Below are 9,200 nucleotides of genomic sequence, written 5' to 3'. Positions count from 1 at the left end.
ATGGAGCTGGTTCAGGACATCTCCCACCCACTGGCCAATGGATCAGAAGGTCAAGGTGCACCCTGACCCTCATCCCGCTCATCAAGTACTTTGCAGAGGTGATGGGGCCACTTCAGAGCTTCCAGACATGGCCTGATGACCTGCTCATCAGCACCTACCCCAAGTCTGGTAAGTGAGGAGGGTCTCCCTGCTCTCCCACTGGGGCTGCAACCCTGAACTCGGTCAATAGGACCAGGCCCTCCACCCTGATCACCTCTGTTTCCTTCACTTACAGGTATCACTTGAATAAGTGACATAAAATGGACATGATATACCAGGGTGGTGACCCAGAGTAGTGTCACCAGGCCCCAATCTGTCTATGGGTGCCCTTCCTGGAGTTCAAGTGCCTAGGGGTTACAACAGGTGAGAGTGGTAGGTTACTGTATCATGTGGTATTAGAAGGACTGGGCTCCAGCACACCACACCTTTTCCTACCTGCACTTTAGGTCTGGAAATTTTGAAAGATACACCTGCCCCTCAGATTCTCAAGATATATCTGGTCTGGCCCTGCTTCCCCAGAGTCTGCTGAATGAGAAGATCAAGGCGATTAGGAGATGGGCTCACTATCTTATTCCAGCTTTGGTCCTATTCTGCAGGGAAAGCCTCTTCAACCTTTGTCTCTGCACAAGTGGGAAGGCCACCTGTCCTCACTGTGGCAGGGCCAAGACGAGGAGGAGAGGGAGACTCTTCAGTGCAGACCCGAGGGCAGGGGAGCCTGGTGCTCAGAGGCTCACAGAGGAGCTGGAGGGTTCTCTGCCTGCCTTCTTATCATCTAGGTGTTTGGAGGAACTCAAGGGGTGAGATAGTATGAAGTATGACTCCAGGGACCAGCCAGGAGTCTCCGATCAAAGCTGAGTTCAGATCCCAGCTGCCATAGCCATCCCTGAGGTCTCCAGCAAGTCGGCCTCAAGGCCTAAGCATGTTCCCTTGTCAAGCTGAAAGGGGACCCCCCCACAGGGGTGCTGTGAAGGGGGCCAGGCACCAGGAGGGCAGGCTGTCCTGGGGTGTGTGCATGGGGTGGTGTAGCTGGCAGTGGGTGTCATCTGTCCCTGCAGGTGATCTATGTTGCCCGCAATGCAAAGGACGTGGCTGTCTCCTATTACAACTTCTACAAAATGGCCAAGGTGCACCCTGACCCTGGCACCTGGGACAGCTTCCTGGAGAAGTTCATGGACGGACAAGGTGGGCCCCAGTCTGGAGGAAGGAGAGGGCTGGAGCTGAGGACGGCCACCTAAAACTCTTACCAAATCCTGCTGGTCCTCTTCCCCAGTGTCCTATGGGTCGTGGTACCAGCACGTGCAGGAGTGGTGGGAGCTGAGCTGCACCCACCCTGTGCTCTACCTCTTCTATGAAGACCTGAAGGAGGTGAGAACACTTGGTATTTCTATCCATGTCCCACCCAGGGGAAAGGAACCTCAGGGGACCTGACAAGGCCCTCAGGACCCTCCCCTTTGGCAGGCCCACCCAGCCCAGGACTCCCCACACTGCCTTCCTGGCATGGAACCTCAGAGCCAGCCCAGCTCAAGACCCAGCTCAGCCCTTATCTTTTAGCATCTGGGTCAGTTACACAAGCCCAAGGCTGTGCCAAGCCTGGGACCACAGTTCTGAAGGAAGACTCTCCCTTCCTCTCTCCTAAGGCACCAAGGGGGGTTCACTCCATGATCAAAAACAGAATGGGTCTAGAAAAAGTCCCAGAGTGAAAATCTCAGACTGAGATATTTCCAAGTGGAAGTGGCCATCTCCCTTGTGACACCAGAGAGGGGACTTCACTTGTGTTTGCTCAGGGAGCAAACAAGCTTTAGAAGCCACCAGGTACTTTGGGGCCAAACTGAGAGGAGGGAAGCAGCCATCTGCATAGGATATGTCTTCACATATGGTGGAATTTTCATTATGGGCTGCAGGATGCAGGCAGGAGGCGCTGCTCAGAGGTTTCCAGGACAGGCCAGCCTCCTCTTGGCCTGGAGCCCTGGACCAGCAGGAACCCTGAGAGTTCCAGGCACCTGAAGGCCTCACCTTCCCCTCTGAAGTCAAGGGGTCCAGATCCCCTTCCCACTCCCTGCTGCTCCAGAGCTGGTCCTCAGTGAAGGTGGCCTAGGGCAGAAGACAAAGAGCAGGGAGAGGAGGGGTGAGACTCCATCCCCAAAGGGTCATGCTAGAATGACAAGGGGTCAGATGCCATTCAGTTCCCCTGTGTTAAGAAGATCAAAGACAGCCCAGAGGGCAGCAGGCAGGTATCCTGGAGGTACAGGTACAGAGTGCTCAGCCTGCATCGGGTTACATGTGACCAGTTCACCTGGGTCAGTGTCAGCAAGAAGGATGAAAACCGAGTCAGGAGGTCTGGGCACAGAGTCCCCTGAGGCTGGAGTGTCTCCACAGAGGAGTAGGGGCCTGAGAGTGGAAGGAATATTAATCTGGGACTGAACACCAGGCCCACCCTGCCAGCTGCCACGCGCATTTGTCACCAGGCTTCTAGATTCAAAGGGCAGGATCATGGCTGACTGCTGCAGCAAGGTCACCAGCACCCCTCTGCGCATGGTCTTCTGAGGAGGCTCCAAATCATTGTATAAACCCACGATCTTGGCCAAGAGGGAAGGAGGCATGCCCTTGAAGCCCCAGGGAGGGGCACCTGCCCTGAGACCCCCAGCACCCTGCCCTATGCTGTCAGAAGAGCTCAGCAGGGAGCCCCCACCTCCCCAGTTACCACCAAGGGTCCAGCCCCTTCCCTGCCCATCCACGAGATGTCCAAGTTGGGACTCTGACAAGCTAAACTGCCAGGGTGATGAGATGTGGGGACAGTGGTCACCCTTGAGGGGAGGAGCTACAAAGTTGCCAAAGGGTGGTTTGGAGCTGCAGTCACCTCTGTCTCCTGACCTGGGCACCATTGGCCTGAGTGTGCTGGGCCATCAAAACCCACAGGAGCCTTACCCTTCTGGGCACTTCTCTAATCATCTATTCACCCAAAATTGAGAACCAATCATTCAGCGTGGACCTTTGGCCTCTCAGGCATGGCTCCATGTACCCCTCAACTTCAAACAAAACCAAACTGGCAAGGAGACAAGGCCAAGGGCCGAGGGGTCTGCCCACCATGGCAAGACAGGTGGGGAAGCCGAGGCAATGGCGTTTGTGGGCCTGGAAGGCAGCAGCTGGGTGGCAGCCACACGTGGACCTTGCTTCAGGACACAGGGTGAGGCTCTGCCAAGCCCCCAGTTTCCCCCACAGCAAGAAGCAGAGTGGGTGGTGGGAGGTAGGAGGGAGGCACAGGCCTTGGATCACAGAAGAAGGGAGAACCAGAAGGTGTGGGCCATTATCACCTCTGTCTTGGGGAGAACTAGGGCAACTCTGAGGACAGTCCTGGGCTGCATAAGGAAAGTTCACCCAAGGACGGCCACACAGCAAGCACATGAAGGAGCTTGAAACCTCCTCTCACCCAGTGACACCACAGCCATGTCAACATCCTAGTGCAACACACTACACATGTGTGGGGGTTTTAGTGTAAATAAACCTACTGTTTGGCCAGTGGTATAAAATGAGGGGACATGAACCAAAAGGCCTACGTGATACATGTTTCCTACTGCAGGACCAAAGTATAAAAATAACAATGAGACATATTTAAGGTAAATTATTTTTTCTTCTTTTTATGTGTTTTTAAATACACATGTCATTAGAGAGTGCTTGGCTATATTACACACAACAAGGAGTGTAACTTATTCTAATTTGGATCCCATCTTGTGGTTGCCATGATGTGGTGGTTCACTGGTCCTGTGTTGAAATGTGAACATAGGAAAGCTATGTCCCGTTCATTCTACTGCCTTTAGGAAAATTTGCAGAATCAAAGCAAGAGCTTAACCTTCATTTTCACACAAGCAAACCAAAAATCGGCTTCCACAGGGCAGATCCTGAGTCATGGGCTAAGTCTGCATCTTGCTCCTGTCTCTTAGAGCCCTTCCCATGCACCTGGCCTGGGCTCTGTGACTGGGGGACCGGGCAGGCAGAGGTTGTCCAACCATGTCAAGCACATCTTGGGAGCAGCTTTTGCTGCCCAACTTAGGAGTGACCGCCTGAGCTGGGACAACACAGAGCTCTTTGGGATGGGTGTCTGGGACACAGTACAGCTTGGGCCATACCATGCAGGGACAACCAAAAACCCCATTCCTTGTCCTTTCTTCCTTATCTACCTGGATAGGTAATGCTAAAGGCAGGTTACAAATGTCCCTGTCTACCCACTTGGTCTCACCCTCTATGCAAGCCATGTGACTGTAGACAAGTCACTTCTCCTCTATAGAATATAGGAGGGCTCCCTTCACCATGAGGTGATTGCAGTGGTGGCTGCCGGGGGCTGTAGGCTGGGGCTCTTAAAGGACTGACGATCCCTCTCGGCATCTCTCCTGCACTGTGGGGAGGATGGGCCCCTCTGGGGTCCTCGTGAGTAGATTCACTCACTAATTCTCCCACTTGGGGGTCAGAGGAACTAGAAATCTTCAGGAAATGACCCCTGGGACCAGGAGGGTTAACCTGTCACCACCACGACCCCCAGCTTCACCAGCACATCCCCTCTCAGGAGGAAGTAAGGGCAGGGGGTGGGTGGAAGGAACTCAGGGGTTGAGAAACCTGCCTTGAAAACACAGGGGAGAGCCAGGATGGAGTAGTCCCAGCTCCTCGGAGGAGGAGGCAGGAAGGGCACCTGAGCTCACAGGTCAAGGACTCACAGTGTGGGCAACACAGGAAGATGCAGTGCAAATGAAAAAAACTGAAAAGAAATACAAACCCAGGGTTCACGGTGGGCAGGATGACCTCATTTCTCACTCAAGGGAAACCCCCCACCTGGCTCTCCAGCTTCCTCTTGTGTCTCGTGGACGTCTGTGCAAGGTCTGCCTGACAACCCCTGGTAAAGGCAGATACTTCTGCCCCAGTTCTGCCTCAGGTCAGCCTTATTTTCCTGCTCAATCTCTAACCCCATGTTCTCCTCACATCCCACATTTCTGAAAAACCCATGGTCTTCACAGGGACTCCAGAGGCCATATCATGTCCAAGGCTATGGAGCCACTGGACCTTCTCCTGGGGGACCAGAAAACATCATCCTTCCAGGTGACAAGGGGCCCTAGCTTGACCCCACTTTCCCTGAGGCTTGTGAAGGCCTGGGGGGACCTGCAGGGGAATTCTCTAATATGCTTCTAATATTGGAGTGATGTTGGGGAGTGGGACAGCTTTTTCATCTGGTAAGGGCTCAGAAACTCTGAGCACTCTCTCATCTCTCCAAGGCTGGTAGTGAACAGGACACCCCCCCCCCAGCTCTCTGGGGATAGTGTGATTAGTGGCAGTATACAGGCTCCTTTCCTATATTTATGACCATGGCTTCCAGGGCATTTGATTTTTCTTTCTATCTTATCATCGATATCTGCCTAGTTTTGCAGGGCATTAGTAGTAGTATTAGCCAAATCATTAAGAAAACGAGCGTTTTGAATGCTTTTGGATAAGTCTATGGCAGATGTCCTGGCCGAGACCAAAACAGCTATCAAAGTAAGTATTCCAAATTTACAAGACCAAGAGCATGTTGGTTGGTGTCTTTCCACTTGGAAATAAATCTACTATAAAATTTGAATGTCAGTCTCAGAATACCAGGGCTCTAAAAAGTTATCTGGAGTCATAATAAAAGAGGAATGGTATAACACAAGCACGCCCTGCCCTCTATTACAGCTAGTAATACAATTAGTCAGATTGCAGTTTTGACAAGTTACATGGCATTTTTCTTTGGTTCTACTTACTTTTCCGTTCCCAGAGGTTAAAACATAAGGGGATTGCACACAGGCTTGAAGGCCATGGCAAGGAATTACTCTACAACTCCTGTCCAGAAGATCAGCTTGAGAATTGCCAATATCATTGATAAAATATAAGGTGGCTATCAAACACCATAGACCTGACTGTATGCCACCAGAGATCAGAACATTACCTATAAATCCTGCAGGAGTCATAAATTTCTGATGTGGCTGCCCCTTATCAAATCTGTGAGACCAGTCCAGAATAAAATAAAATTGGCACATTCCACCCACTTAGGAAAGGTATCCCATTCTGTTGTAGCATGATTAGGGCAGTAAGGTTTTGGTGGATGCTTTGTGGGAAACATTTTTGTCATTGGAGAGTCCCATTTTTGTAACTGTCTGGACATAAATTTTTAAATCCCAGGGGCCAGGGATAATGGCTACTCTGGCTTCCCCATATGCTGACCTTTCCTCTGGAGCTACTCTTAAACATCCAGCATATTTAATGTGGGACCAACATACAGGTAGATGCCCACTCTATCCAGTATAACTAAAGCCAACTGAATAAACAGGTGTCATGTGCTTATCTGAAAAATCTTCCATCATTAGAGTATCAGTAGTAAATCCTGAATGGATCCTCCAAAACACACAGCTGGGTGCACTAAAGGTGGATCTGGGAAATAAATCCACTAGGATTCCTGATGAACCCTACTTACCTGACAGGTCAATAAAGCCAGCAGAGTCACAGACATGGTGGCTGGAGTATCTCCCTGCTAGTTGACCATCTGCTCAGCCTGATATTCAGATTCTTCAGTTGTTTGAACTGTAGTTCAAGATCCTCATGATGATGGTGAACAGCACACTCAGGTACCCAGATAGGATGAGCTGCACCTTCTGGAAAGACACAGGCATGGCCTCTACCCCACAGTATTACCAGATTTGGCCCATTCTATTGTCCTCCTTGTAAGTCTCTCCACCAGACTAAGCCTGATGGGCCTGTGCAGTGGGAGTCACATGGCCCTCAGCAGCCTTGAGACCTTGGACATCACAGTTTTAAAAATTTTAAAACAAAATGAGCACAATTCAAACAATTGTGGGGGCGGGGGTTCTATCTCACCCTTTTTGTAACTTTAACTTAAGGGTTAATTGAGCCTGTTTTACAATAGCCTGGCCTTGAGGATTTTAAGGGATGCCAGTTTGGTGGACAATAGGATATTGATCACAAAACCATCCAAAAGAAGAACTGGTATAATCTAGAGCATGATCAGTTTTAAATTATAGAGGATGGCCCAGCAGCCAAAAGCAGCTAAGTACTAGGAAATGATTTGATGTGTATCTTCTACTTGACCAGGAAACTTAGCAAACATCACCTGTCAAGCATGTGAGGATTCTAAAATCAATATTGTTTTTGAACTGAAAATGATACCACAAAGAGAGAAAGGCCAGCCCCCACCAATAGTATCACTCAACTCCTGCCTTTAATAATAAATTGAAGCTGGGTGTGGTGGTGGACACCTGTAATCCCAGTGGCTCAGGAGGCTGAGGCAGGAGGATTGCAAGTTCAAAGCCAGCCTCAGAAATGGTGAGAAGCTAAGCAACTCAGTGAAACTCTGTCTCTAAATAAAATACAAAATAGGGCTGGGGGTGTGGCTCAGTGGTTGAGTGCCCCTGAGTTCAATCCCAGTACGAAGAAGAAGGAGAAGGAGATGAAGACGAAGACGAAGACGAAGACGAAGACGAAGACGAAGAAGAAGAAGAAGAAGAAGAAGAAGAAGAAGAAGAAGAAGTAGTAGTAGTAGTAGTAGTAGTAGTAGTAGTAGTTGTAGTAGTAGTGGGGGCTGAGGTTGTGGCTCAGTGGTAGAGTGCTTGCCTAGAACATGCAAGGCCCTGGGTTTGATCCTCAGCACCACATAAATGTAAAATAAAGATATTGTGTCCACCTAAAATCGAAAAATAGATATTTAAATAATAATAATAATAATAAGTTGAGCAACAAAATTATGAAATGGGTCAGTATAAGTATTAGAAGTCAGACTTACATCTTTTCTTTTCTGTCTTATAGGTGATGGCCTATTAACTCAAATTAACTCAGGTTGTGATATTAGAAGTTGCCCTACGTAAGGCACTAACAGACCACAACTATACAGTTTATAAGGAAAATCAAAATGAGATTCACAATAATAAAAATATATTTATTTTGCACAATAGCTATGAGCTGACAAACATAATTTTTTAAATCCCAAAGTTTAATTTAGCTACGTATTATATTTCCTGTTTATTTCAAGATTACAACAATCCTCATAACAAAAATTTATCCTTTGAACTTAGCTTGAGCAGTAATCTTACCATAGAATAAGGAAGAGGCAGAGTCTTAATTCAGGTGAGGTGGCCTCTTGACAAATCTTAGGTAAGGTGTTTCATTTTTTAAACTAATCTTAGTCTCTTTCTCAAATATTAATTTATGAAGTTTTTACATATCATTTCTTGAGTCTATATGAATCATTTAACATAATCTAACATTACATCTGAAACTTGAATCAAACAAGTTGAAAGAGCTTTTAACCCCCATTTGTGGGAAAATGGCAAAATGTTTTATATCCCATATTGTCAACCATTAAGTAAACCAGGCTCTCCTTATTGTCTTTTTAAAATGTATTTAAGTTCCCATCCTTGTGTAAAGAGTAACACAAATTGTATAACTTATGACAGATGATTTTTATTTAATTACAAAATACTAGATGACATACATAAATTTCTAATAAAATTTGTTATTTTTTTATGTAAATCTGTAAGAGACCAGAGAACTTTAGTTGGAGAACGCCATTTTGGTAAAATGTTCCCCTAAACCTTATATCTTAAAGACTTGAATAGGAAAGCTAGAACACAAAGAAGGCAGTAAGTGCACCACAATTACACTGATGTTCTTATATTAACCATAATTAGCTTTTAAAGAAAAATTTTGACTTAGTGATATAGTGTAATCTAAAATAACCAGTTGTTGTTTAATTAGAATTTTACAAGTGTCAATTCCTCTAAGACTAGTTTCTCTAAATAATAAAACTTAACAGACATAAGAAATTATCTTGTTGGATAAGAGTACATTAATGTTTTATGTAATCCTTATTAAGTTAATATATAGTGGGTTAAATTTTGGTTTATATCAGTATATTAATATTTGACTTTTCTAGGGAAAGGATCAGTTTTCCTTTTCCAGTCTTTTTTTTTAGAAACCCTTTTGGATTATAAATAACCATCCTAGGAGTCTAACTATTTTCTTTTGAAATGTAACAGATGGCTGTGAAAAGAAGCATTTCTTCTTATCTGTTTCTGTAAGCATGTTCCACACCAGAAACCCTGTTGAAGGCCTTCAGCCTCATTGATTGGGATTTTTTTTTAAACAGGAAA

At 46.9% G+C, this 9,200-nt stretch overlaps 1 pseudogene; it reads left to right on the top strand.

Moving 5' to 3' along the window:
• LOC144256955 (sulfotransferase 1A1-like) lies at nucleotides 1-7,872 on the top strand (annotated as a pseudogene).
• Nucleotides 7,873-9,200: the final 1,328 nt, after the last annotated feature.

This window comes from Urocitellus parryii, chromosome 9 (assembly GCF_045843805.1).
Source record: "Urocitellus parryii isolate mUroPar1 chromosome 9, mUroPar1.hap1, whole genome shotgun sequence".
NCBI classification, from domain to species: Eukaryota; Metazoa; Chordata; class Mammalia; order Rodentia; family Sciuridae; genus Urocitellus; species Urocitellus parryii.
This window is presented reverse-complemented; position numbering and strand designations above follow the sequence as displayed.